At 44.6% G+C, this 6,805-nt stretch overlaps 1 long non-coding RNA gene across 1 annotated transcript; it reads left to right on the forward strand.

Moving 5' to 3' along the window:
- Nucleotides 1–2,741: 2,741 nt before the first annotated feature.
- LOC140000806 (uncharacterized) lies at nucleotides 2,742–4,886 on the forward strand. Its single transcript, XR_011806030.1, has 4 exons — nucleotides 2,742–3,260; nucleotides 3,788–3,912; nucleotides 4,121–4,187; nucleotides 4,625–4,886. It is a non-coding gene; the product is annotated as an uncharacterized lncRNA (long non-coding RNA).
- The last annotated feature ends 1,919 nt before the right edge of the window (nucleotides 4,887–6,805 follow it).

Genomic DNA, 6,805 nt, shown 5'->3' on the forward strand with positions numbered 1-6,805 from the left:
GAAAAGCAGCACCAGTCTGAACACAGAAAGACCTGCTCAGTAGTCAGTCCTCTGACCAGCTGTTGAGAATGCTATACCATGAAGTTGAAAGCATATTCTGCAACATTAGCTGATTTCCCCATGCAGTAGGGCTTATGTTCATTCATCTTGCTGTCAGAACACTCCACACAGCACAGAAAGCAGCTCTGCAAGCAGAATACAAGCCCCAGGTGGCAAAGCCTGAGGAATGAGTTAAATATAACTCTATGAAATAGCTCTAATGGGCATGACAAATAGGACTCTCATATTAGCCAGAGAGATTAAAGTTTTTTGTTTTATTTTGTTTTGGTTTTCTTTTTATTTTTAGTCACTGTCTATGTGATAAAATATATATTGTTCATTTTAAAAATGAAAGGAAAGAAAACCATATGATTGGAAGCAGCTTGCTTTTCCTGGTGATTAATACATTCAGGATTCTCTTTCTCTACAACTCATTTAAAGATATGCTAATATTGCCTACTTGAGCATCTTTCTATCACCTATAATAAAAACAGAAGTATTGCCATATGAATACTTCTGTCCTCATATGCTTCCATGCTGCTTGGAACCAAAACAGCCTTTTTTTTTTTTTGGGGGGGGGGGGGGGAGAGATGATAGGGGAAGAAGGAAATTATGGAGTAGAACACATTGACATTTTCTTAAAAATGTTGTCACCCTTTTAAGAGCCAAATAAATCTGTATATCTTGAAGATGACTATCTGGGACTCTGCAACAGAATTAGCTGAGTGTGTGTCTCCTTGGATTTCTGTGCACCATTGCTAAGTTCAATTTTAGAGGAACTTTAATGGAACTTTAATTGCCTATATGATACTTTCATTTTTTGTTTGTTTGTCTGTTTGTTTTTCTAGTTGATATGATACATATCATGTCTCCTTACTGCCATGAAAAGATCCCAGAAAGGTTTTTGCAGGCTTTTGGAATAACATCAGATCTGACACTATGAATGATGAACAAACACATGAACAAACAAACACAAATAAACAAACACATAAACTATGAATGATGAACAAAAATGAACAAACATTTCATTTGTTTGAATAATCTGTAGCTACAGTCACTACAACTAAAGATATAACTTATCTACTCTCCATTTCAAACTGTGGTCTCCACCAGTAATTATGATACATGCAGAAATTTTAAATCTTTCAGATCTTAAGATAAATTAGATTTTTGAGTAGCAGGCAAGGGTGTAGTAGGATTTTTAGGTTGTACTTTAACATAATATGTAAGAGGAAAAATAGAAAAGTATAAGGAACAGTGTTTAAGAGGAAAAATAGTATTTAGGAGATAGAATGGTGGTGATAGCTATAACAAAAGACCTATCAAGCAATTTACAAGTAATTGTGCTGGTGAAATTATGGAACATGAGAACATGATTGGTCCTAATGTGGTCCAGACCACTCTGAACAACTAAAAGCATGACTTGATCATGCAGAAATCTGGTTAAATATCTTTTTAAAAAACATTAGTTAGTATTAAAGCATTATGGAAAATAATTGAAAATTGAGGTTTTTCATAGAGAATGACTGAGTAGTGTTAAAATGTCATCCCACACAGTTTTTGTAACTGGGGGACTGATGGGTGATGAGAGATGTATCTGTGCTTGGAACTTATGAAGAGCCCACCATGGAAAACTTTACAGAACATCAGGGTGGGAAATGATGAACACCAGGATTTCAAGTCAGTTGTCATCTCACTGATGAGAAGAGCTGGCTTGATATTTAACGGTTTAATATTTAATAATATGTTGTTGCAATGCAAACTTATATTGGGTTTATGTGGCAAGGATTTGGTAGGGGGAAGCTGCATGACTGGCCTCTGAGAAGAGTCTAGAAGCTGCCCCCTGTTAGATTAGGGTGAGTCTCAGTGGGCTCCAGAAGGGACTGGCCACTGTCCAGAGCTGAGACAGTAAGTGATGATGTTTGTTCTCTGTGAGAGCAGATTTAAGAAAGGAAAAATCAGCTGGGAGTAGAAGGAGTGAGAAGCAGCCCTGCACCCCCCAGGTGAGTGCTGCAGGAGGGCAGGAGGTGCTGCAGGCAGGCAGCAGCAGTTCCCCTGCGGGCTGTGCAGGGAGAGGCCCCTGGTGGAGCAGGCTGTCCCCCTGCAGCCCATGGGTCCCCCACGGAGCAGATCTCCACGCTGCAGCCCCCCCATGGGTGGAGGAGCCCCCGCTGGAGCAGGTGGATGTGGCCTGGAGGAGGCTGCGGCCCATGGAGAGCCCCCGCAGGAGCAGGCCCCAGGCCGGAGCTGCAGCCCGTGGAGAGGAGCCCACGTGGAGCAGGGGCAGAGAGGGACCGAGAAGGAGTGGTGGAGATGAAGTGCTACAGACTGACCACAACCCCCAGTCCCCCTGTTCCCCTGCGCTGCACGGGGGGAGGAGCTGGAAGAGCTCAGATGGGGGGAAGGAAGGTGGTTTTGGTTTCTTTCCTTTGGTTCTCACTTGTCTAGCCTGGGAGTAGTAGTAGTTAGGCCGGAAATCTTACTGTCTCCCTATGCTGAGTCTGCTTTGCCCATCACGATCCTTGTTGAGCGATCTCCCTGTCCTTGTCTCAACCCTTGAGCCCTTTGCATCGTATTTTCTCTCCCTTTCTCTTTGAGGAGGGGGAGGGAGAGAGTGGCCGTGATGGAGCTCGGCTGCCCACCCACCGAAAAGCACTGCAGCTGCAAAGGACTGGAAAAGTTTTCAGAAGCAACAAGGTGTTTAACAAGGAAACGTATAGTTTCCTTTTTCAGGCTTCCTAAATAATTGGGCTTATTTCATATTCCCAACTCGGAGGAGGAGAATTGTTGATTTCACCTTCTTTTTTCTTCCTTGGAAATCAAAGGCGAACAGCTCTAAAAGTAAGGGGAACGTATCAGAAGCAAGCTTTTTTTGGCTTGTAATCCTTTCTTAAGGAAAAGATTTCTCACACACCTTCCACAGATGTAGGGGGGCAGAGAATAATTTTGGAACTACTCCAATTCAAGTCAGCTTGGGGAGAGTGGTACTTCTCTACTTGTTTCTGAGACATTCGCATTAGCAACAGAGAGTGTTGTGTTGCTGCTGCCAGGGGCCTACGGTGATGACTTCAGAAACAGAATTGAATGATGTCACTGTGACACCTTGGTAACAGCTGCCTCTGAGCAAGTGTAGCGAGGAGGGACAGAGAAGTGTGCTGGATGAAACCACGTGAGGACTTGTGGATCCCACGCTGAGGTGCATCGAGAGGGCCCACCCTTCTGTAAGTGCTTGGATGCTTCATTTTAGTCTTCTGTAGTTTGTGTAAAGTCCTTTCACAAGCATGAAGTTTGGTACTTGGGCTCAGTGATGTAGCTGCACAGAGTGACAGGTGCAACATGTGGCTGAGGGCCTCTGCACGTTCTCTCTTTCCCACACACGATCAAGAAAGAAGTGTAGACAAATAAGAGTGTGCTGTGGTCCTGCCATAGACCTCAAGTACTACAGCATAAACAAGAGACTTAAAAGTAGCCCATCACATGAAACTTCAGGACAGCAATGCACTTCATCAGCTGCTCTGGCCTGTTGAGTGGAGTCTCTCAGGATGGAGTGTATGAAGATGCACTCCATCTGCTTTCAGATTAGCACTTGCAGTGAGCAAGCCGCCTGGCCTTAACATTTTCATTTCATTTTTCACCCAACTTTTGCTGGTTCTTCTTGGTCTAGAAAAAAAAAAAAAAAAAAAAAAGTGAACTCAGATCAAAATAGAAGGATTTCCTTTTCATTAATTCCATGTTCTTAACTTGACAGATTTGGTTATTGTCGTAGAAGGGACATATCTGGCCTGACTGCAACACCCATGCTCGCAGTGTGGGACAGTTCTCATAAAGGTGATTCAGGGTAGTTTCTGGAAACGAAGACATCAGATGGCAAAGGTAATCTCCAAAATTTTTTTTATTTTTTTTTGTGCTAATGCAGGAAAGGCAAGTAAGAGTAAAAGTAAGAGTCCAGATAGTGTAAGAAGCAGCAGCTGTGAAGGAAACTTCCTTCTGGCTGATATGGCTCCATATCTAGTTGTGGAGGTCATAGTGCAGGTGGAAGCATGTTCTCGTCCAAATACTTAGCTCTCTGTTTTCACAACAGGTCGAGCAGCAGAATGTCTTTGAAACAACTGTGCCTATGACCAAGTTCATGCATCATGGTAGACAAGGTAAAAGCTCTGGACAAGCAAAGGGGAGGGATGGATGGGCATGCAATACGATCACTTCAATCTTATCTCTCTAAGAAACCTTACTGAGAAAACAAAACAGAACAGAACAAAACAGAACAGAACAAATGAAACAAACAGCTAGCTTGCTGGAGACATTGTCTGGGAAACAGTGAAAACACTTGCAGACAAAAACATATCCAAGGACTAACACTTTGAGCTTAATTCTAAACCAACATCCTCAACTCAAACTCTTGTTTATGTTCATTACAGACTGGTAGAATAACATGTCACATTTGATGACTTTGCAGCATAGATGTCAGGAATGCAGCTTGGGATCACCTGCTTCTACTTAGAGTTCAGTCTGAAGGGATGAGCAAGTAATTGTTCCTGGGCTGATGGAAATCTGTTCTAAAGTCTGTTTTCTAACACTCTTCTAGATGCTTCTCTGTCCATCGCTCTGACCTGCCAACTCTGGTGCAAGTGTGCAGTTGTGGCAAGAGGGATTTCCTAGTCCTGATTTGACCTGGTGGACACCAACTTTCCTGGTCAATTGCCGATGTTGCTGAGGAGGCAGCAGTATCAAAGCCCTTGTTGATGAAGATAGAACAAGTTTGGGGAGGCTTTGGCATTTCTGCACAATGCTGCTTCCTGATTGTGACCCAAGACGCAGATTCTGAACTAGGCAAAGTAAGCTAGAGTAAGCTAGACTGCATGTCCTGGTCATTTTCTTTTCTTTATTTATTTTTCATTCGTCGCTTGTAAGAAAATCTAAATCTTTCAACCATTTGTTTGAAAACACAGTTTTATGGAAATGATTGTGGGTGTGCTCCTTAACCTTGTTTGGAACCTGTTTAACCTCGCTTCAGTTAGAGGAGACCTGTGCTCCAATTTATGCTTACCGTGATCAAGTGGCATCCTTTTTCCTTTTGGTATTCTTGACTTTGGCGCTTGCAAGTGAGGTTGACAAGAGTTCTCAGTATGATTCTTCTTTTCCTTTGCAGTATCCCAAACTCCAGGTTACATCTGATCTTCATCTCTGATCTGAAAAGCTTCACAGGCCAAAAGAAAATTGAGATGAGGAGTGAAATACAGAATGCTGGTGAATCTTTCCAGTTCCCACCCGTAAGTTTTGTGAGAGAAGCAGGTGCGTTGCTGTAGTGGTAGGAAGTCAATAAGATAACGATCATGCCCTTGAAGGCGAGTAATGGTATAAAGATGAAGAATGCAAGGCCCTGGTTAAAGACAGTCTTTAGGCTGCTTCTGGATCAGCAGTTTGTTTGGTTCTTGCACAGCCTCATCTCCACTTGCTTAGAAGCTGTGAAGATGGGAAGAACACTTGGTGTTTTTCATCCACTCTCAACCTCATCTCCATTTCCTCCGAAGCTGTGAATATTGGAAGTACACTTGGTTCTTCCAATGATGTGAAGAGCCAAGTGTCTTGGGTCTTCCATCAACTCAGAGATATCAAGAGAATAAGGTATTTACTTGATAGGACAGTACTTAATTTAGGTATTTATGAAGTGAAGAAGAACACTGAAACCAGCCGAAGCCGTGTCGGACATGGTAAGGCCATGCTTCTGTTAGGAAGTAATTCAGAGTGCTTCCATGGTGTACTTTGGACAGATGAACTCTGGTCCTCTGGACTAAGCACCCCCAAGGGACAATTCTCTGAAAAATCTCTCGGAATGATCTGTCCTTATCTCTTACACTGTAGTCTCCATTAGGAAAGGATAAATATTCATTGCCCATGTGGAAAGGAGCTCCTCATGGAGTTGTTTCTAACCCAAATCTCCTTCTTGTGTTCTGTTGACAGAAACCACTTGGCGAGCCAAGCCAAATCACCGAAAATGGAAGTAGTGGAACTACTTCCAAACCGTACTGCTGCTTCTAAACCAAACTGCAGCGTAGGTGGGGACAGAGCAAGGGGACACAACCCAGCCAGGGCGAAATTGAAAGTCACCTGTCTGAGCCGCGGAAGGAAGTCAGCGCTTCCCAGTTTGAGACTGTTCCCTGACTGGTCCCACAGCAGCTGGAACGCTTCCAATTGCTGCTGATGGATTCCCATGGATCAGCCAGTGACACAAGCTGCCAGAGCGACTGAAGCGATCTGGAGTTACGCTTCTCCCCCTTCTGCGTTCAGATCCGTGAAAGGAAGGAGAAGAGGGGAGAAGAAGAGGGGAGAAGAGAAGAGAGGGGGAAAGAAAAGGACAAGAAGGGAGGGAAGGGGAGGGAAGGGGAGGGGAGGGAAGGGGAGGGAAGAGAAGGGAAGGGGAGGGAAGGGGAGGGAAGGGGAGGGAAAGGGAAGGGAGGGAAGGGGAGGGAATGGGAGGGGAGGGCAGGTCAGGGCAGGGGCATGTAGGGCATTGTAGGGGAGAGTAGGCTAGTGTAGGATAGTGTTGGGATAGTGTAGGATAGTGAGGGGAGTGTAGGGGAGTGTAGGGGAGGGGAGTGTAGGGGAGGATAGTGTAGGGAGGGGAGTGCAGGGGAGGGGAGTGCAGGGGAGATGAGCATAGAGGAGGGAGTGCAGGGGAGTGTAGTGTAGGGGGGTTTGGGGGAGTGTAGTGTAGGGGAATGTAGGGGAGGGGAGTTTAGGGGAGTTTAGGGGAGTTTAGGGGAGG

This window comes from Anas platyrhynchos, chromosome Z (assembly GCF_047663525.1).
Source record: "Anas platyrhynchos isolate ZD024472 breed Pekin duck chromosome Z, IASCAAS_PekinDuck_T2T, whole genome shotgun sequence".
In the NCBI taxonomy this organism is placed as follows: Eukaryota; Metazoa; Chordata; class Aves; order Anseriformes; family Anatidae; genus Anas; species Anas platyrhynchos.